This window comes from Parasteatoda tepidariorum, chromosome 5, assembly GCF_982258835.1.
Source record: "Parasteatoda tepidariorum strain Cologne lab strain chromosome 5, Ptep-v5.0, whole genome shotgun sequence".
In the NCBI taxonomy this organism is placed as follows: domain Eukaryota; kingdom Metazoa; phylum Arthropoda; class Arachnida; order Araneae; family Theridiidae; genus Parasteatoda; species Parasteatoda tepidariorum.
In genome coordinates this window covers 76585500-76608854 of record NC_141759.1, presented here as the reverse complement: position 1 = coordinate 76608854, position 23355 = coordinate 76585500, and the positions used below count along the sequence as shown (strand labels likewise).

General features: G+C 28.0%; 1 protein-coding gene across 4 annotated transcripts in view; it reads right to left on the bottom strand.

Moving 5' to 3' along the window:
* Positions 1–23355, bottom strand: part of rhea (Talin_middle and talin-RS domain-containing protein rhea) — a 124380-nt gene that overhangs the window by 93270 nt on the left and 7755 nt on the right. The window contains exon 1 of one of the 4 annotated variants that reach the window (XM_087164320.1): positions 18235–18421. The exons of 2 other annotated variants lie outside the window; for them this stretch is intronic. The gene's annotated coding sequence lies outside the window, so the exon portion shown is untranslated. Of the gene's footprint in view, positions 1–539; positions 715–18234; positions 18422–23355 lie in introns of those variants that run through there. One more of the 4 variants, XM_087164322.1, reaches the window with a different exon arrangement.

Below are 23355 nucleotides of genomic sequence, written 5' to 3'. Positions count from 1 at the left end.
TGTGGGTTAATGAAATGTGAAAACGTTGAATGGAACAATGTGAAAAGCATGGTTTTGCACAATACGTAGTGAAAATCAATATGGTAAAGAAAAAAAATATCTTCGAAAAGGAAAAATTAAGCACTTTTTAAAAACACCCCATGAAAAAAGCACCTTTAAGAGCTTTTAAAAAACAAAAATCGAAAATAAGCACCTTTAAGCACTTTTTAAAAACGCTACGCACCGTGAAATCTAGATATATAGCTCAATTTAACAAAATATATACATTTACATTACGTGCTTTCAGAATAACAAAGAACAAAATTAGTAGCACAAATATTTTTAAAGCTGTCCAGGTAATGAATGGCAGGTAAGAAAGAGAGATGCAGTGTAAGTTATCAGGTCTTAAAGCCATTGCATGTAATCAGAAGGTGAGAACAAGTTTAATCGTTCCACTCTCTCCAAAAAACAGTGCCCTTCTTTCATAAGAAGTTGAAACCGCTTCTCTCTAAAACCCGACAAAATAAATAAAGTGGGATGAGTGAATGAACCAAAAATACCTCATTGACTGAATGGAAGAAGAGTAAGGTCAAATAAACAGCTGGAAAGATCCTCATCACCCACCATCCTCCAAAGATCTTCTCTCTCTCTGCAAGGAAGAGTCACTAGATGCTTCCGGAATAAATAAATTATGTGGTTTATAGCATCATACAGAGCTTCTCAAACATTTCTTATCTTGGGAGACACCGTTTCAAGGAAGAAAATATATGTACAAGCAATCCTGTAGCTTGAGTGCAAGAACTAACAATAACAATATTTAGGTAGAATGCTATATGATTCTCCGAAAAAAGTTTCAGGCACCTTTTATGAGCAATAACAATTAAGGTGGTTAGATATTCTGTAAGATGTTTAGATCTTCTACTGAAAGAATTTCATGTAATAAAAACTCAATTGAATTGAATGTAATATTTAATGGCACTAGGTTCAACTGAGAACATGGTTCATCGTTATATATATATATATATATAAAGGAAGAAAAAAAAAACTCCAGTACCAGTGTGATCAAGATACTATTAGATTCCAAGTACCAAGATACTATTTTATAACCGTAGATGTGCTTCAATTTCATTTGTATACAAATTTTTAAAATTTCCCATTAAATTAAGATTTCTCGCAACTAAATAATTAAAAGTGTCCTAACTTATATTATTTGTTTTTGGCACAGAATCGCAGTTTTTAATTTTGTTTCAGAATTATTTTTACATGCCTACGTTGGTAGAGTCTATTGTAACAATTTTAAAAAAGATGTGATGTTGCTATTCTCGCCATGAATTTTTCGCAAAATTTTTTTTCTTTACAAAATAATTTGGTAATAAATACCTCAGGAGAAGAAAAAAAAGCTAAAATTTCTTGTTTCATTTTAACCTTTTTAGATAGCTCATAGCATTATAAGAAAAATACGACCATAGCAGAAACATTGTCAAGTACAAATCGCAATATATTTAATCAAATTTAAAAAAAAAAATTTTGTTTTGTGTGTAGAGTGGTATACATGGAGATTTTTAATCCAGATTATAAACGCGTGCTTTTTTTTTTGGGGGGGGGAGATCGATTGCGGGCATTTGTAAAATGCATTAGGTCTTGAGCATTTGTTTTAGCCATTTTTATCCTCATATATGATTTATTAACATTCAAGCAGTCTAATAGTGTAGTAATTTAATTTTAGATAGGTGTAATCTTTAAAAAAAAAAGTTGAAATATTTAAAAAAAATTAAGACTATAAAAATAAATTTGAAAAATTGATTTTTTTTTTTTTTTAAATTTCACTTTGGCATCATTAATAATATGTATTCAAATGATAAAACCAAATCGACAATTTAACTAGAACAACTGATAACTAATTTAGCAGAACAACAAAGTATATATAACCGTAAGAAATGCAACAGACAACAAATTTAGCAGAAAAATATACTTGGACATTTTTAAAGAAAATTACGATTATAAATATGTAAAGAAAACAGCTACAAAAAAAAGAAAAAAAAATCAAACCACTGCGTAAGTTGAAATAAATAAAAAACATTGTAATTCTAATGCGATAAGAGTAGTTTAAAGGGTGAAAGGCGTGTATCGCAAGACGAATCTAGGCTACTTTTTTTTTCTATATAAAGTTTTTCGAGTTTAGAAGATTAAGTAAACAGTTGGTATCCCCAGGCATTCAAGCAGTTTTTTCTTTCTACGTTTCAGAATTTTGTATTCAAAAAAAGATTCGATAACCAGTGTACACATAGATTAAAAAAGTATACGATTCAATTTTGATTTTTAAAAAAAATTACATTTGTAATATAGAATCTTTATTTCGATTCAGTAACAAATTAATTTATTTTATTAAAAACTGTATTTAGTTTTGCAACATCAAAGAAATGACACTAAATTTTGAAACTACTGTAATATAAATACTAGAAATAAAAAAATAAAAATAATAAATAAATTTAAAAAAATCTTCCAATATTTAATAACATAATATTTAAATTTAACTTAATTAAATTTTAACTTCTTCTACTTTTGCTCTTTCAGCAGCTATTGAAATGAATATTGCGTATTAAAATTTTTGTATAATATTTTTTTGGTGTTTTCAATCCTTAGGTAAGCCTATTGTTAGAGATTATAAAACCCCTTGAAAGATTACAATCACACAAGTTTCATACGTATGTTTTTTATGTGAATGCGTCAAAAAATCTAAATAAATAGTAAGAAAGTACTTTAAGGTGTCCTAGAGGCAGACTATACTGCCTTCTCTCATGTTAACCTATAGAGAATTATATGCATACTATTTCACTATTTATTAAGTTACTGACTAATATTTGGGAACATTTCCGTTTTATTCTATTAAAAATCATTATATGGAGCTCCGTTTTCAAAAATCGATTTTTAAGGCTTTAGAAGTTTGTAAACAATGTAAAAATTTACCGAAAATACTATAGGCGATATAAATTTAAAAAAAAAAACTGATAACTTTAACAACTAAAACTTGGTAACTAGTTTTTTATCACCACGTTTTGAAGAATAAAAAAAAATTTTTATAAAATATAAATCAGTGTCTTAATAAATAGAAAATTGATGTCAATACAATATAATTCTCGATCTATGCTAACAGGGAGACGAAGGAAGTAGAATTTGACTACAGGGCAGTCTCAAAGGAAATACTACTTATTTATCATTTATTTATGGTTCGTTTATTTTTACTTATAATTTATTTAGTGCAGTTTAGATAATTTACTTATATTTCTGACAACGAAGGAAGACAAAGGTTCCAAAACTACGCAAGAATATTCATTTTTACTAATTATTTAAACGGTTCCAAATAATATATATTCTGTTTTCTTTTATTATATTAAGAATCATTTTATGCAACTTCGTTATCCAATATTAATTTTTAAGGCTTTAAAAATTTTTAAACATTATCAAATTTTACTAAAAGTACTGTAAGAGCTTTGAAATTAGAAAAAAAGGAAAGAAGAAAAAAACTGATAACTTAAAAAATTTAAACTTAGTTACTAATTTTAAAAAAAAAAACACATTTTAATGAATAAAATAAAAAATATATCATAAAATATAATGTTAATCATAATAATCAGTGACTTAATAAATACAAAATTGGTGTCAATATAATAGGTATCAAGCATCCTCAAAGAAGATGTTATTTATTATTTTCATTAATTTGTTTACTTTTCCTTGCTTTATTTATAATTTATTCAGCATAATTCACATAATTTATTCATGATATATTTTTCCACAAAGAAAGACAAAGAGTCCAAAACCATTAAAAAATATTCATTTTTAGGAATTACTTAAACGGTCCCGAATATACACTTTTTTTTTCACACGAAGAATATGAAATTAAGAAATGCGCACACATAAAAATATTAATATCAAGAATGCAATAAAGTATCACCCACTAAATGAAGCCCCGAGCTGGCTTTGCATAATCCAAGGGAATTAAAAACTTAATACTCCCCACTCCATTTTAAGGAAGCATTACCGAAAAACGTTTTCCCGCACATCATAAAAATTTCCCCCGACCGCTAACGAAAGGGCTTTTTTTTTTTGCACCATACTCTTTTCCCCCAGTTTCGAATCACAAGTTTCCCTCCCTCTTCATCTTCCACTATTTAGAATTCATTCTATAGCAGACGATAACCATCTGAAAGCCTGCCAGTCGTTCCTCCTACACCCAATTGATGAGAAGCAGTGGTCCAATGGATGATTTGGCCAGCAACTGAAACCAAGATGGCGAAGATAATTTTCAAATATTACTTACTATCTATCTACTTTGACAATGATCCAGAACTTCTGATAGTCTCTTTTTTTAGTGGGAAAAAAGGAGATAAATTTTTTTCTTTTCTTCCGCCCGCGATGTAATTCGATGTGAAAAGATGTTTGGAATTACATCAATATGAAATTGCTCCTTTAAAATTAAAGAGGAAAGTGACCACCAAATTTTATGAATAACGGAATGGGAAAATTTGAATTCTAAAATAAAACGGATATATTTAATGTATGTGATATGAGGGAATTAAACAATAATTTATAAAAATCAAATCATTGCATTTTGGAACAAGTTTTTTAAAGCAAATTTCAGCACTTTTATGAGACAAATTGTCAGCTAACCGAATGTATACATTCGGTTAGCTGACAATATATAGTGATAGACAATGGATAGTGATAGAATTTTATGTTTATAATTCAGAATTAGCAGAAATTAATTTTACAATTAGGATACTTAAACTGAAAATGTATTTATAGGTGTAGGGAAACCCTTGTTTTGTTTACTTCAGGGAGGGGGAGGACAGTCAGATTCAACTATTACTTAACGTCTAAAAACGAAAATCTGTTAATTAAGTTCACTAAAATACATTTTAATGAATAAAATGAAACAAAAACAATCCGAAACATTAGTGAGTACTTTAATAAATAGGGAATTGATATTCATATAATTCTTCTTAAGCTAACATGGGTGACAAAAGAAGTAAAATCTGCTTTCAAGATATCCTTAAATAAAACAAATAATTCACAGAATTAAATGCAATATTTTAGGGTTACATAGACTTTTCAATAATTGTCGTCATATTTTCATAATTGTGTGATTTCAAGCATTACTCTTAATGGCTTCTAAGTACTTTTAAAGTCGTGAATCCTTAATTAAAGAACATGTAAAAGAGGACTTTATTAAAAAAAAATTGTACATTAATAATCAGCTATAAATAAGCGTGGTTAAGAATAAGAAAGTTACATTAATTAGCACATAACAGAGCTATAAGCTAATCCCATACACAATAAAACTGTAATAATCATCTGCTTTCATGGCCTTACTTTACTCCACAGTATACACTAAATTACAAACTTTAAAACAACAAGAAGCACTCATCTGTCACTAATATTTATCTATCAAAAGCATAAATGTCAACTCCGAAATATTAATGTGCCGCAATAAATGGCATGGATAAAAAAATAAGTTATACCAATCGGGCTTCCAAAAAGTCTAGATAACCCAAGGACAAACTCCCTCCCAAAAATATGACAGTGACATCAAGACCATCGACCCAGTATTGAAAGATGAAACTGGAGCTGAGAAATTTGTTCTTTAAAGTATTTTGAGTGCGCTTAGAGCTCAAAATAAACTGGAAATTATCCGAGAGAGCCGTTTTCCAAAAGCTCCTGAATAATTTCCTAGGGAGGAAAGATGATGGATGGTTTGGAATAGGAGGGTGAGGCCAAAGCGACGGAAGACCCTTCGATGGACATCATCCGATATTAATAGAGGGGTGCTTTGGACGGACAAACCTCTAAATCCGTTAAGAGAAATGCATGCCTCTCTTAACGCATCGAATAATCAGCTGCCAACCACGGAAATAGAGGAATAGACTTGCTAATTTAGACGCCGATATATCGAAATAATAAGTAAATTGATTGTTAGCCACTGCTATGTTAGCTTTATGAAAGTAGCTTGCTGCCCTCTAGTTGCAAAATCGTTAAATAATTCCATGTGTCAAAAATGATAGCACATTTTGAGACCATGATAACGAAGCTATCTGGTGCCATTTTAAAACTGTTCTTCAAAGGCTCTGCTCCTCCGTCATATGAAATAGCTTTTATTAGTATATACTAAGTTATTTTTTGTTAACTGTTGTTTAGTGGCATTTTTTAAATAAAAAAATTTCTTAATGTTTTTTTTAAAAATATATTTAAGCTATTTATCGATTTAAAAATTCGTGTTTGAACAATTCTTTTCAGCAATTCTTTTTCTGTTTTTCAAAGGATCTGTCGTCATTACGCTTATAAGCATGTAATAAGCCATTTTTACAAATGTTTTGCTACAATTTTCATTTAAATGGAAAAATTTCGCCAAATTGGCGATCTTTAAAAAATAAAATAAAAAATTTTTTAAATTTTAAACTATTTCTCCATTAAAAATTTAAAATTTGAGTTAAAGGCACTCAAACTGCTTCTTTTTACGGAGTAAGAGTTTCAGAGAATACTTGTTTCATATTTTTCGTATCGACCAAAATGAGCTGTTTAAATTGTTTAAGTGCAGCGCTGATGAAAATCGTTTTAAAACCACTTTATTAAACCGGGAATCAAATGTTAAAGAAAGTTGAGAGAAAGTCTCCAGTTTGAAAGCGGTAGAAGGCATCACATATAACCTAACAAATAACGAAAAAAAAAAATTCTTTTAGCTAAGGTCAATAATTAAAAAAGCCAATTTCATACACAAAATGGGATAATAGGCAAATTAACGAAGAAAGTGATTTTGCAAAACAAAGAACGTAAGTTAAAACAATAAATTATGAGTCAGCCAGCAAAAGAGTTTTCCGATTAAAGCAAAGGTAAAATAAAGTTTAAGGCAACACACGGAATGACGCATACCTTAATAAGACACCTGGAGTTAGGGTGAAATCTCAGTCAGAATTGCGCATTAATTCAAGAATACTACAACTTCACATGATCAGAGGCTTTTTATTTTCCTCCAACGCAATCAGATGGAATAACATTTTATTGAAATGTTCGCATGAAAAATTCCGTTACTAAACAAAGGTTACGATACATTCCGATCTACCTTGATTCCATGCAGGCTGACTAATTCCATACTTTTAAAGAGGAGTTGTCTTTTAAATCTGCTTATAATTTTGTGATTAAGTGAAAATAGAGTCCTGTTTCAGTAATTTTGTGTGTGTGTATATATATATATATATATATATATATATATATATATATATATATATATATATATATATATATATAAAATAAAAAGACAATTATTAGTTTAAACTTTTTGTATATACTTTTCATGAATTTAAGAAAGATCTACTGATAATTGTCTACATCTAAAAAATTTCTTTTGAACGATTATTAGAAAAGCGTTAAATAAAATAGTCATAATCGTTTAAATAAAATTTTGACAAATACTTTTTGAAATCAAAAGAAAATTACTGAATTATTACTTTTACTTTTGAAATCAAAACAAATACTTATTGTTCATCAAAAGAAAATTTCTTAGTTTACTTTTTTCGGAAAAAAATATGTATGCACAGAGATTGTCTCTTAGCATGCCTTTAATTATTACTTATAAAATACAAATTTTTCTCTTATTTAAATAATGAGTGAAAATTACTTTTTAAAATATACACATAAAATAGTATAAGACGTCAACTTAAAAATTGTTTAGGATCAAATTCAGTTATTACTAATTTTGATAAATTTTTACGGTGTTAAGTGAGTGTCCTTTCAAAACTCAAAGTTGCTTTTTCTGTGAGGAAGCACGCTGCCTTTATTATTCCGAGGAACTCTGGTAAATATATTTAAAATTTTTAAGTTATGCCTTATTCCAAGCATCCACAACCTATGGACCGCGGGCAAAAGATGGTCCCCAAAGCCTTCAACTTGCTCCCTGAACAGTCTAAAATATTAATAATAATGTAAAAGAAGAAAAAAAAGGTAACAGAAAGCTACAGTCTTTTTTAAATTATTAGAATGTGATAATTTCAGTTTAATTATTTAAGTTATATTTATGCAATGATTTCAGAGTTAGCAATGAAATTTGATTACTGATAAATTAGAAAATAAACTAAAAGAGAAGAAAAGAAAAATTACACTAGTGGATAAGATGAATGAAAAAATAATTTCAAAATTCTAACATCACATTAATCTGATACTGTATTATAGTAACAAATTTTGTTTTCTGAATAACAGTGAAAGTATATAGTAAACTTAAGGATGAATGTAAATTTAAGTATCTTTTTTGTTGTATAATATGCCAATGTACATATAAATGTACAATAATATGCTTTTGTAATCTAATAAGTATAATCGTTAAAATTTATTCGCATTAATTATTTTTTTTTATCCGCACAAAGATTAATTATAGAATTGTAACTTATCCACATTACTTCAAACAGAATCCAAGTATTCCTTGCATATTTACAATTATAGCAGCACGTTAATGTTTGCACCTGACTCTATATTTTGTGATATATTACCCAAAAATGGTGGTATCCTGCCTTATTCTGGTACAAAAGACATATATAACAAAATGCTTATACTTGCTATAAAATTTGAAAATAAATTTTTAAAAAAAAATTTTTTTTTACATGGCTATTTTTTTTTTTTTTCCTTGAGAAGAATGTTTGACTTATAAACAACTTAAACTCAAATTGATTCTTTTTTTTTTTTTTAGAGAGAGAGAGAGGAGGGGGGAGTATTTTAAATAATTTCCCTGATTTTTGCACTTCGATAAAATTCCTGGACTTTTTCCCGTATCACCCAGTTCTGTGGCCCCCCTGATAGCAAAACAAAACATTTATGGTCATTTTTTATAGAGAAATTAGTAAGGTCCAAAGTCAATTATATAACATAGATATATATATGGAATTTTCTTGGACAACTGCGCCCAACTGACCACTCTCTCAGACGCCAAGACTTAACACAACAAAATAAAGACTATCTTATTTAAGCAACCACCTACAACTGACATCAGCGACTGAACGCACATTATGGATGTCACCATAAATAGCGACTTACGCAACAAGTGTTCTGAAAAAACGTTCGGTTTTTCTTCTTTTATATGTTCGTTGAGAACACCAAAACATGCAGCCTGTCTGGTAAAGGGAGTGGTGAAAAAACAAAACAGGCTGAAATGAATGACCACTAAACCATGTTCATGGCACTCAATGACAGCAGGGCTTTTAAAAGATGATGTCACAACCTGGGAAAAGTACTTACCTGTTTTTCTATAAGCCTCCCCAAAAACGGTCTCTCACTCTCCACCCCCATCTCTCTCGACAGCCACATAACTTGGAGATGCAGCTTTTTGATGCGGATGTGACAGATGCGCATTTTTCGTATTGCACATTGATGGGGTGGGACATAAAAAATACGAAAAACTTTTCCGTTTTTTTTTCAAAAATATAAATGTGTTACTAGACAATTTTAACAAAAGAAACTGGTATATTTTAACTACTATTGCCCAAGAGTAATTCATTCTGCAATTGAAAAAACAATGTAAGTTCGCCGTAGATTTTCTTAATCACAACTTGACAATATTCTCTTTCCCTTACTAATACCACCAACGCTAAAATAAGATCTCGGAAAACTAGGGGGGGGGGGTATTAATTTTGGATTTTTTATTCCTTTTCAATATGTAGTCAATCATACTAAGGTGCCAAATATATAAGAATCTTAATGTTTAATTTTTTGCCCCACCCCGATTTTTCTATTACAATGCTTTTTTATTTTTTACGGGTAAGGAACCCTAAATGATCGGTGGAACCCAGACTCCATAAATAAAGTACATAAAAACAATTGTAAGCCTATTAACCAATAAAGACTACTTTTATTTGAAAATATTTGAAAAGAGAGATAAAAATTTTTCAACGTTTTATCATTGATAATCTTTAATTAAGTTTATGTCCCACATTTGAATTCGCAGTCCCAAAGTTGAATGCAGTCTAGTTAAAAATTTATTTTTAGTGTATATTAACTGAAAGTGATAAAAAAAAAAAATGCTATGAATGTTGAAAACGGCTATATGGGCAACAGATTCATTAACGAATTTAATTCTTTTTATTTCGATTTGAAAAGACGAAGAATTTTTTTTTTAAATTCAAGTCCATTTTTTAATGTATTTAATATCTTGTTATAAGAAAAATAATAATATTTCTTAAAAAAGGAATATAATTTTGTTCTTTGTATTACTTTAAACAATTGCTTAAAGGTAATCAACACATTAAAAAAAATATATTTTGTTAATAGGAACTAAATATAATTACAGGTACAACAAAATTCTACAAAATTACATCTACAAAAATTGGTAAAAAATAATTGGTTAAAAAAATCCCAACTCTCGGAACCGTTTTAACACTTCCACTGAACCCTAAGATTCAGCGCAACATCATGCGAGAACCACTGTTATATTGCACGGTAGTATTCTGAACAGGGTTCGCCAAGTGGGCCCACTTTGAAAAAACCCGCCCGGGTTTTATTGGGTGGGCCCACCTTGAAAAAACCCACTTGGAACAATAAGTGGGTTTTTTCAAAAAAAGAATTTTTTTTACTAAAACTTATTGTTTCGCATTTACTTTTATGTAATTTATTGTGCAGCATAAATTTGTCAAATAGAGTTGCATGATTTATATGATTAAGTTTTTAATATTAGTAAAGTAAAAGAAACTCGAATCTTCATATAATTTTATAGTAGGTACTATTGAAAACTTCAAGTGGGTTTTTACAAAAAGTAATATTTTAATGATATTAAATCAAATAAAAATTTAAATAATATAGTTTGAAAAGATCAATTTTTCAAATATAGTTGCATGCTTTATATATTAATAAACAGGTTATTATTATTAATTCATATGTTCAAAAAATTGAAAATAAACAATTTTTTTCTTTTTTTACCAAGTGATACATTAACAAATTTAAACAGTTTTATTTTCTGGCTATAAAATAAAAAAAAAGCTAAAACTTTCTATAAGAGAACTTTTTAAAATTATTCATATAAAAATTAAATCATTTTCCTCGGGTTAAATATTTGAAAACAAATGGGACAAGTAACTGATACTCTTTATAATTATACGTAGTTTTAATTTCACTTTCTATTAATCTTATTATATAAACATGTAAGACCATTAAGTATTTATTTCAGTTTTTTATTTGACTCAAGTCAGATGAAATTTTAGTTTTTACTGATTATAAATATTTACAGATTATAATTTTATAATAGGTAATATCCATATGTTTAATAAATATAGTTGTAAATAAATGTGTGTGAAAACAAAAATATTAATAAAATTGTTCCTTTTATATTACAGAATTTATATTTTATAATTCTTGAGTTAAAAAATTATGAAACGTAATGTACTTAACAATAAAGAAGATTCAAATATGTATTAGTGATAATGCATTATTTAAACTTAATATAAAATACATATAACCAGGGTTCCCCTAGTGGGCCCACTTTGAAAAAACCCACTTGGTGGTTTTTTTCACAAATTTTTTTCTTTAATTTGGTTCAAAAAGTCTCTATCTCCTAATACTATCATTGGACACATCGTTGAAGTTAACAAATATTTTAGAAATGTGCATCAAGCACATGGATGGGCAAATGAATAAAACTGCTTGATGACCCAATGATACTAGGTGGAATTCATATTGTGAGCGCGTAAAAACTTTTGCCAATATTTACCATAAATATGAAGAGATTGTTCTTGAACATCAAAATAAATCTAATAATAATATGTCAAAAATATTAAATAATGTTGGGCTTTACCAATAAACTATTAATTGGGAAAAACAGATATCAATTGTTTCTGAAGCTTTAAAAAAGCTTCAATCAGAAAACATTTCAATTTCAGAAGCTGTTGAAATATGAATTAACTTACTATCGTGTGATGAATTAGAACCCCATAAACATTTTGTAAAAAGATTCAATCAGGCTGTTCAGCCACATCATTTATTAACATATGCATCCTGGATTCCGAAACAAGGGGACAATTTTTAAATGATGAACAAGACCAATTAGCAGAAAACTGTCTTTCTAAGCATCATCCAGAATTTCTGCCACGTGTTATGGCATTCAAAATTTCTGATCCTGAATACTTTCCAAAATCAATGATGCTTGACACTGTTATTCAACAGTTTTCATCAAAAAATAGTGGAAAATTATGGCAAAAAAAAAGTTTATAAAATTCCTAACTTCCACAAAATTTCTGTCAATTCTTTTTTCTCTGTCCTCAGCACCAGCATCCTCTGTCTCTATCGAAAGACACTTTTCAACTTTCTGTTTGGTGCAGAGTAAACTTCGAAATAGATTAGGAATAGATAAAGCTACAAAACTCGTAAAAGTGTATCACCATCTAAGAGAGAAATGTATACACTTTGAATCTGTTGTATGATAATAATAATAAAGGAAAAAATGGACCTTTTTTTAAGTTAACTCTTAACATCTGCTGACAATTTTTAACTATTTGGAGAAAGTTTATCACCATTAAAAAACAGTTAAAAATTAAAATATTACTTTTAAGATTTTTTAAATATTATCTTTAAGATTTCATTTGAATACAATTTATTTTGTTTCTTTTAATCATGCTTAAAAATATTGAAAGCAAACAAAAAAAAATTCTATTAAGTGATACATTAAACAACAATAAACAAATTGAAAGTTTTATTTTCTGATTTTAAAAAAATAAGCTATAACTTTTTATATTTGCTTTTTTATAATTTTAAGATTAATTTGTTTTTTGAAACTATAAAGTTAAAATGTATCTAAAAATGCATATATTTATCTAAATATTTGAAAAAAGGGACAAGTAAGTGATACTCTTTATAATTATACGTAATTTTAATTTCACTTTCTATTAATCGTATTATAAAAACATGGATGACCATTAAATATTTATTCCAGTTTAAATTTTCACTGTAAAATTTGTGAGCACTAAATGAAAAAACCCAATTTTCCCCGGGTTTTTTCAAATAAAACCCAATTTCCCCCGGGTTTTTTCAATAAAACCCAGGCGGGTTGGGTTTTTTCAAAAATCCCCGGGTTTTTTCAAACCCTGATTCTGAACCTTAATAAACGAATAAAAAAAAATTATAACTAAATGGTAAATGTTTAATTTTATGCTGTTATTATTCAAATTAGTAATTTACACGAGCATCTGAGTATATTTTTAAAACTTATAAATATACGACGAAAATACAGTTAAAAACGTTAAACTGCTTAACGATTGATGGTTTAAATCAGTGTTTCCCTAACTAATGACTTTTGTGTACCCTTTCTAAATTTTTCGTGACGCTGTGTACCACTAATTAAAAAATGAATGCAATTTTTAGTATAAAAAATTGCACAAAAGCTAAAAATCACAACTGGCTGTTTGACACTACTAATTATTAACTGTTACTTCTGCAACAAATAGACAATAGAAAAATACGCAATCGTAAATTTTCATAGCTAGATTTGTTTTTAAATAAAAATTTATGAAATTTTCATATGTTGCAGGATAATTCGCATAAGAACGCGTACCCCCCCCCCCTAAACTGCTCCCGTACCCATGGGGGTACGCGTACCACACTTTGGGAAACACTGGTTTAAATCATAAATATATCAAAAACTGATAGAAGCGAAAATACTATTTTAAACAATAAAATCAATTCATTTTTATACAACTTTTCTACTTGCATTCGTTTTAAACACTGATTTGAGCAACTGCCCGCTACCCCATTTATTTGTTTTAACAGTAAACCGTCAATTGTCAAAAATTTTCCTATCTCGGTTCTTTACTACAGTACACCCTTACTCACATTTAAAAAAAAATATTTGAAAAAAATTAAATGCACCGAAAATGTACTCATGCAAAAATTAAAAGGCAACCCCTAAGCAGATTAACGATTCTAAATTTAGCACCAATATTAACTTCTCGAGCCTCTCATGAAATTAATATCACGAATGCGTCACGGGAATTGAAAATTAAAGGATAAGAATTGAACACTTCAAATTATCTTCTCCTTGTAAAAAGAAGAAAGAAAAAAAATTCAAATACGAAAGTTAGTCTTATCAAAAGATAAGCCGACAACCCAATTGTAAGATGAGTTTTATCAGGATTTAATCAAATTTTATCTCATTCACGAAATGATATTAAATTTTTATAGTTTCAAAAAAGGAACTCTTGCGTGCACATAAGGAAAGTACAAGTTTAGAGCAGGGTTTCCCAATCATTTCTTTACTAGTAATTATGTTCGTTTCGTTACCATTTAAAAAAAAAAAAAAAAAAAAAAAAAAAAAAATTACACCACTTTTAGCTACTAAATATAATAGTGAGGTCTTCGAGATAGCAGATAAGAATAAAATGGCTGATAAGAATATGTCTTTAAAAAATAATAATAAATTTAAAATAACTTGGTCATTGTTAGCTTTTAAATTTCTTGTTTTAAAAATTTAATAACCCTTTCTACTCCGATCCGGCAAGGCAAGTATTCTGAATTTTAAAACTTTTAAATCAAATTCTATGACCGTCAATTATCATACGAAAAAGTGAAAATCACATTCTGTATTTTAAATTTTTGCTTGCATTTATCAAATTAATATGATTTAAGTACTAAAAAATGCTAACGGATAATTCGCCAATATACTGATTCACATTCTCTCCCTAATCTTTCTTTTCTTGATTCACTCGCTATATCAAGAACCGTTCAGTTGTCATAATAAGGCGAAACTTTAATCCGCTTTTATAATTAAAAGTAAAAATAAATAACTATGTGAATGTTAAAAAGTAACAACAGTTAAACCTGTAAAATTGACATATCTAAGATGTTTTCTATTTCTAAGAACCGAATTTATCTGGTATAAGAAAAGTGTGTAAAACCTTTGTTTGACAATCTTGTACGTTGACCACTAAAATAAATCACATTGTCTAATGGTGCAATGAATGCCATTCTAAACTCTTCGTAAGTTGACGAAAAGAAATTTTTTAAAGTCATTTACATTACTATGTTTTTACGCCAGGTATTAGAATTGCTTATAGAGCTAAAAGTAAATCCCATTGTCTATTTATAAGCAACGATATGGACAAACTACAAAGGGCTTATTTAAAAAATAGTTTTGTAAACACAAATACATACAAGAAAATAAATTTTAAAATGAATAACGTTTTCTAATTGTACACAGATTTTGTGTGCTGATATTTTAAAAAATTATGCATAATTAATAACTGGTATACACCACTAATAAGCAATTAATATATAAAAAGAATTACTTAATAAGAAATTATTAAAAAAAAAACAATTACTTCCTTTCTAAAAATTGACCACCTATTAAGTTGATCACTAAAGCAATGCACCGCTAGTGATCAATTTACACAGGTTTCACTGCACGTGAAAAATAACGGTAAAATATATTACCAAAACAATGGCCGTCATAGTAACGTAAAATAATAAATAAATAACGCTATTAAATTACACATGACATTTGCTATTTAATAGCATAGGTTAAGGCCAAGAATAGCTCTCCTCTATTAGAATATAAGAGTAATAATTAAGGCCCGAATTTGCCATTGCCATTGAGTCATTTTTGCCATTGAGTCATTTTTTAAATGAATTTTTTTCTAATATTTTTACCTTTTATATTGCAACACAGTTTTAAAAAAATATATCAGGATGGGTATAAATAAATTTTTTTACTTCTTTTAGGTTCAAACTTTTAGAAAACTGTATCTTAATTTTTCTTCATGCACGTATTTTAATTCAATTATATATTATTCGTAAATTAAGGAAATATAAAATGATCAATATTGCGATTCCTGCTTAAATATAAAGGAATTTATTACGAACATGAAGAAAAATAAATTAAGACATCAAAATTTCGGGCTCTGAAAATAAATAAACAAAAATAATGTTAATATTTATCTAAATATAGCAGCGCAAAATAATTTTCCTAAAATAACAAAAACGAAAGTAAATAGCTCGGTATAGGGAACACTTTCACCGTAAAAAGAAAATAGAACCGAAAGAAGGCCATCAAAGTGAAAAGCAATCTCTTACGAAATACTTCCGGTCTTTACCACGTTTAACGACGTCGTAATTCCGCCAGACGGCCCTCAAACTTACGCGAAATGCCCACCACATTAGTGGCCTTGCCACTCTGAATGGAAACATCCCGCACGACCTACTGCGGGCGACCTAGGCCCAAATAAGGGTTGCTGATCACTGCCCACACTATGGACGACAGGTAGATTAGATGCATTTTGTTATAAGTGGGAAAGGAAAAAAAAAAGGTCGAGGGATAAGGCCTGGGCCATCGAACCTGGGTGGGTTGCTGGTGGCCACAAACTGCGTGGGAAATGAGAATAATGCAACTAACAGAAAACAACTAAGTAAATGTAGGCGAGAAATATGTGGTTTTACGAGAAGGATTATACTTTTTTTTAAACACCTGTTACAAATTAGAGCTACTGATATTGAAATTAGTCCGATTTTTAATCCAATCAATTAAGTACGAAGAATTGGTATATAAAAAAGAGGTATCGTGATTATTTTTGCCCCCAAATACGTTGCCTTAGCATTACAGTTACATAAAAAAAAATTACACCTTAATAAACAAATAAAAAAGATGTGATGGGTAGCATAACCTTAGATCGCGTGTGCAAGTTAAAATAAAATAGAACTACCTAATAAAAATATTCTAAAACAGGGTTGGCATACATTAGTTTTTTGAAAATATCATTAATTTTAACCACTTGATTTTTTTTCCGCATCAAATAGTTAATTTTAGTCGAAAATTTTATTAAGACTGAATTTTTGTAAAGTCTTGATTTCATTAATATGGAAGAACTTATCAAGAGACATAATGAGGAGAAAGATGTGGGTAAATTATTATTAGTTGTTCAAAATAAGCAAATAAATGACGAATAAAAGTTTTGTGAAACTTTTTTAAATTTTAGTTTTCTACCAGCTGCATAAAATAATTTGCTGTTTAACATTCTTATTTCAATTATTACAACTTAATAACTTAGTTATATACAAGTACTTTTAAAACTTATTAAAGATGTAGTTTGTGTACATACATAATGGGGGGAAAATTGTTATACAAAGAATAATTTGGAGAAAAAAAAGGATTTTTTCCCTAAAAAAATGTTTTTTTTTATCCAAATTAATTTAATCTCCAATTGACAAATTTCAGGATTTATTTTAGTTGTTAACTATTAAGTTGTTTAAAAGTAGTATTAAGCAGTATTAATATATTTTACCACAGCATTTTACCACAGGTAAACATGAAGAAAAAAAATGATTAATAAATGCAAAAAAAATCTTATTTAAATAGAAAATAAAGCATGGACTATTTATCAATAGCAGTAAAAAAAAAAAATTTCCTGGAGAGATCTTGAATCTTAATATTTTAAGCTCGCATTCGGGTAGAAGTCAATAAATGTCGATAAAAAGCATCACAAAAAAAAAAATTAAAAAAAAGGAGAAAGAGATAGAAATTAAATATTGCCAGATATAAATCATAACATTCATAGAGAAATTTTAAAAAATAAAAAACTTAATAAAGTGCAGTAAAAACCGTTCCCTTTTTTGAATTGCTTTGTTTTAAGTCTCATCTGCGAGTAAAATTTACTTCCCTTTTACTTCTTGTTGTTGAGTCCTACAATTTTATATTCCTTATTTTTTTTTCTTTTTCAAGTAATGATGATTATTTTTCAAATCTGGTAAATCGTCTACTTCATTTCGATTAACATATAAACAAAATGTTTTTGTTTTTTTTAAATGATTGACATATAAGAAGAAAAAAAACAATGACGAATGAAAATAAACTACGAGGGTGGTGAGCGGAGCGAAAAGGCTAGTGCCTCCAAGTAATAATAAAAAATCGTAATATCTATAAAAAAATAATAATAATAAAAAAATAAAAATAAATAAATAAATTTAAAAAAAACATTTTTTTTTTCGAAAGCTTCTATTTTGTCACCTTTTCCTTTCAAGTCTAAAATAATTAAATTAAAATTTGATATTTTCTTAAATTTTATTTTTTTAAAACAAATTACATTTCAGACAGAAACGTTATTCAGAGTATAATGTCATTTTTAGTAAAAAGTAAGTTTTTTTGCTTTAATACTCAATTGTAAATTTGAAAAGAACGACGAACTACTTTGCAATTTCAATTTATTACTATGAAAATATAAAATTTAAAAAAAAAAAAAAAAATCTCACTTTTTACTGAATATCCTTTGACGGCTCTAGCACACTATCACATTTGTCATCACAATTTTGATAACATAAGAAACGCATTTTCATAGGTATCAAACGAAATCATGCTACAAGAAGATTTTCCAATGCAAAACACCCTAAATATCGAGCCCACACTGAACCGTTTGGTTAAAACACTAAAAGTGAAAGCAGAAGAAAACAGCACGGCCCACACGTTCTTTTTCAATCCACAACGCCTACACAACAACAGGTTACCCTACCTCAAAAAAAAAAAAAAACTAATAAAATAAACAAATAAATAATCATCGCAAAAGACAAATTTCGTAATTATGACATTCAACGACAAGACTAAATAATTAATAGCTGTCGGACACGAGCGAATGGGAAAGAAGAGGGGAAAAAAATTGCAGGGCAGTCTTCACTGTGACCGGGAAATCTTCACTTAATAACAGGATAACAAATACTGAGAAGAACCCACGGTTATTTGCAGCGAAGTTTTAAAAATAAACTGTGGAAAATAATAACGGAGAATACGATTTAACGCGACATAAAATGGGGTTTGTGGAAAAATTCATCTTTTTAAAAGGTTCGATTAAGAAAAATTTCGGACGGAAAAAAGGAACAGAGCCACTTCCTCTACCACTTTGGCTACTGTCCAAAAAATGGGTTTAGAGATATTAAGCTTAAACTGAAGTTCCCTGTATGCAAAAATTTGATCCACCAATATCGGCTTAATTCGTTTTACTCGCCTTTTAACGATGTTACTTTTTTTTTATTCAATACCCCTCTTCCTCTAACAAGCCTATCAGAATAATAATGAATTTTTTTTAGAAACCGAATGGCTACAGAACACTTTTTCTGGTATGCATTTGATTTAAAGAGTACAGTTTTTAAGACCTTTAACCTTCCAAATTAAAATAAATTAACTATCAAAAAACTCAATAGTTTTGTTAGACCTTTTACGAATGAGACTGTCTCGTCAAGTTTTAATTTTGAATCAACAAGAAATAGTGGTAAAATATTTTGCTATCAGTCTCTTTCAGAGAGACAAAGCATTTTTAACTAGCACATCATATAAAAAAATACAATATTTAATGTAGGTATCAGGTTTGATTTGGAAACAAATTCGCTAACGAAAGGGAAAAAATAATCCTTTATTAAATTTACAGCCAGTTTTTAAAATAGCTGTCTGTTCCTAGCTGGTATTTAAATAGAGTATCTCCATTGAGTTAATTTTAAAGAATTAATTTTAAGCAATAACAAGGTTTAATATTGAAAAATGTTAAATTATGACCGATCTTTGAAAAATGAACGCAAGTAAGTTTTATGAACGACCATTTGGATAATAAATTGCTGTATATCAAGCAATAATTTAACCTGCGTTAAATTGAGTCAATAAAGTAAGGAAAAACTATGACATAAGCATATGCACGAAATTACAGAATTTGGGGTAATTTTTAAAGCACATTTAAATACATCACACAAAATCCGTCCTCAAGATTACAGATGAAAGAAATTTTTAAAAAAAATATAAGTCATTTTCATTACATTTAAGCGCTGATAGTTTTCAATTTCTTTTTCTAAAATATTTAAATGTGGGATTTGATTAACTTTTTGAGTGATTTTTTTAAAAAATTTAATTAAATTTTTTGGCTAAGTTTTGCCTAGTTAGCTCACATAATTTTCAAAGGCTATCCCCACATAAAGTATCCATATTTGTAAATGTTCGCATAAGTAGATGTCCAACACTTTGCAGTAAGAGAATGTATTTTAACACAATAAATAAATTACCATTGTAAAGTTAACGACCAAATTAAACCTTTTTGCAAATTAATTCTTTTTTAAATTTATGCCATTCAAACTCTTATTTAATCAGATTAAATATTTTCAAGCTAAATGTTTTAGTTTACTGTTTTTAAGGGAGTAAGAAAAATTCTTTGATATGTATATTTAAAGAGCTTTTAATTGGTTTACTATCTAAATCTAATTTCAAAATTTTTGAACGAATTGTAGTAAGTTTTTTAAGAAATTTTTTTGTCACGAAATAAAAAAAATTAACTCTAATGTACATAACTAATTTAAACGAATGTGATTATAATGACTATTTAAATTTAATAAATACGTAAAAACAGCGCAATTACGTAAACATTTAATTCAAAAATGGTAATTAGACAGCAAGAAATTTTTAATTATCATTAGTTATAAAACTTGATTTTTTTTATGACTTCAAATCTATTTATTATTTTATCCTAAAACCCTGTAGACAAACTTTTATTAATGCAATATTCCGTAAAAAATTTTAAATGTCCAAAAAAAGTTAAAATATTATTCTAGCTAATCAAAATTTCGATAAAATGATAAGTTTTATTTAGAGATAGAATGACCATGCAATCTGCTTGTAACAATTAGGAAACGATTGCAGCTTGCACAGTCCTTCCACAAAAAGCTCCTGTTAAAAATTTAGTACTCTAGCCAGTCGGACAGTGGTCGAAATCAGTCAACGATATGCATTTTTTACCAGAAAGTTAATAAGTTTTGTTTGATTCGGTCAAGAAACAATTGAAACTTCAATTCTTATGATAACGCATTTAACATGGCGATTTTAGCATTTAGTTAGTAAGTTCATTGCGAATACATTTTAGTTGGCAATAAAATGAAGATAAATTTAGCTAGATCAAGAAACGATAAAAACTTGCGCTGTCTTGCATTATGAACTGAGTTTCTAACGCAAGCTTGTCAGATAGTGATCAACCCTCTCACTGACATGAAACAGAAATAATATTTTTTGTAACTAGTATATTAAAATTGCACTTGAAATTGATGGAAATGATCCGCAAAATTGCTATATAATATTTTAATAGGATTTAAATTGCATATAAAAGCATTCATTATAAGTTACTAATATTAAGTTATTTATTACTTTGTTTTTATTTAATACTTTACTTTATTTACAGACGTGAGAGTGGAAAAAGAGCAAAAAGACTGAAAATACCTATCAACTCACAAATCACGAAAAAGAAATTAAAAAAAGCACGAGAAACTATTTTGCACAAAAAGAAAACATTCAAATCATTTACAAGCTTAATTAAAGTTTTTCTTTTACTATATGTATACAGTGACAGTACACAAATTGTTCAGTCTGTTCCTGTATTGTGATTAAAAAATGATGATTTAAAAAATAAAATATAATTAGAATTTATTTTCCTCAAAAATTAGAAAGTCGGAAATTCCGTCAAAAGAATCTCTTGCCTGCTTGAATTTTTAGTTAAATTAAATAGCTTAATTGAATTTCAATGCATTTAGATCAAAACTCATTTTATTTCAAATTTTATATATATATTTTTTAAATTGTATTTCTATGAATAAATAACACAACACATACAATTAATACCAAATAATTCTAAACTACCGATAAATTATGAAATTGGGTTGTGTTTGTTTATCCAGCGTAAATGCCTAATAAGAAGTTATATAATTATTTATTTTATCATAAAATTTATGAGCCCTTTTAGATTAATACATTTAAACCAGGGTTGGGTTTTTGACATGACAGTGGTAAAAACCGTGTTTTTACCGGTAAAAACTGTCAAAAACCTACTGATTTCTTTAATTTGTGGCATATAGCGGACAATATATTATTTTCACATAATTGCCTTCATAAATGAATGTTGTAAATGATTGCTATTGATTTTGCAACTATATACATGCATTCTTATTGAAGGATGTACATTCATATAGAAATATTGTAATATACTTATTGAAAATAGTGATACTTACTTTTATCATTATAGCTTGATTTGCAAAGGATTCAAAATTTTGCACTTCTTAATTGTTAGAAATAAACAGACAAACAAAAAAGCTTGGAACTATTAATAAATTCAGGAACTAAAAAGAAGAATTTAAAATTTGGCATTTCTTAAATATTAGAAATAAGCTAAACAAAACTTTCAAAACTAACAAACTCTAAGTCAAGAATGACTTGACATTCTTCAGTAATGTAATATGCCAAACAAAAGGATGCTTGGAAATGTTGAAAATTTTGTTTAGTATCCTAATATTTTACTTCAAATAGCATGTTCTGATATAACCATGCTGGGAAAATGCAAGAATCTGTTCTTAAATATCTTTTAACAACTTTTTTTCTAATTTTATTGCCCAAAAATGAATTAATTTTAAATTTTAAGCAGTTAAACTCAAATAAAAATACAGTTTCAATAATTATAAAATAATAAAAATACAGCTGTCAAAAACCCAAAACTATGGATTTTTGACAGTTTTTGACAGAGGGGTTTTTGACATGAAGGTAAAAACCATGGTATAAACCGGTCAAAACCGTCATGTGTCAAAAACTTGCCAACCCTGATTTAAACAAAAAATTAAAGTTCAATTAGCCATCACCAAATAAAGTAGACAACGTTAACTTCAAAATATGTGGAAATCAAGATAAAATATCTTCCTTTGGATAAAATTATCAACCACTGCTTATGCTTAATGAATAATTTGCTTAAAACATCTCAAATATGTCTTTCTCTCCCCCTGCAATTAGTTCTTTGCAATCACCCTCTAATTAGTCTACAGAATCATTAAATTTAACAGTATTCTTTCATTTGTTCTTTAACCAAACTATTTCAAAATAATTCAGTTGGATTTAAAAATAAGAAATTAATCCAACGACAAGTAGGTCTGCAAAATCTTTTTAGGAGGAGACTGTCAGAGGAAAGGAATTGAGTTCATATGGAATGACAACTAATGACATTAATGATAATTCATAAACATTTATTGCTTTAATCAAAATAATAATTTATCCTAAACAAATTTCAGGACAAAGTAGGTACAACACATTGTACATAATATTTAAGATAATTTATAGTTGCAAAAAAAATTTCGAACAGGGAAAAATTTTAAATGGTAGCAGAAATTTTTTTTTCCTTAAAGTTAAACTATTACGCACTAACAAAATTAAATTATTAATTACTGTTCTCTATATAAAAACAATTTCATTTTTTACTATAAAATTAGTTGCATCTTACATAACTAAATAAATATAACATTCTCTGTTCATATACAACATTCCCTATCCTCATCCATAAACAATTTCTTATTGACTTTATTCCATGCATTTTT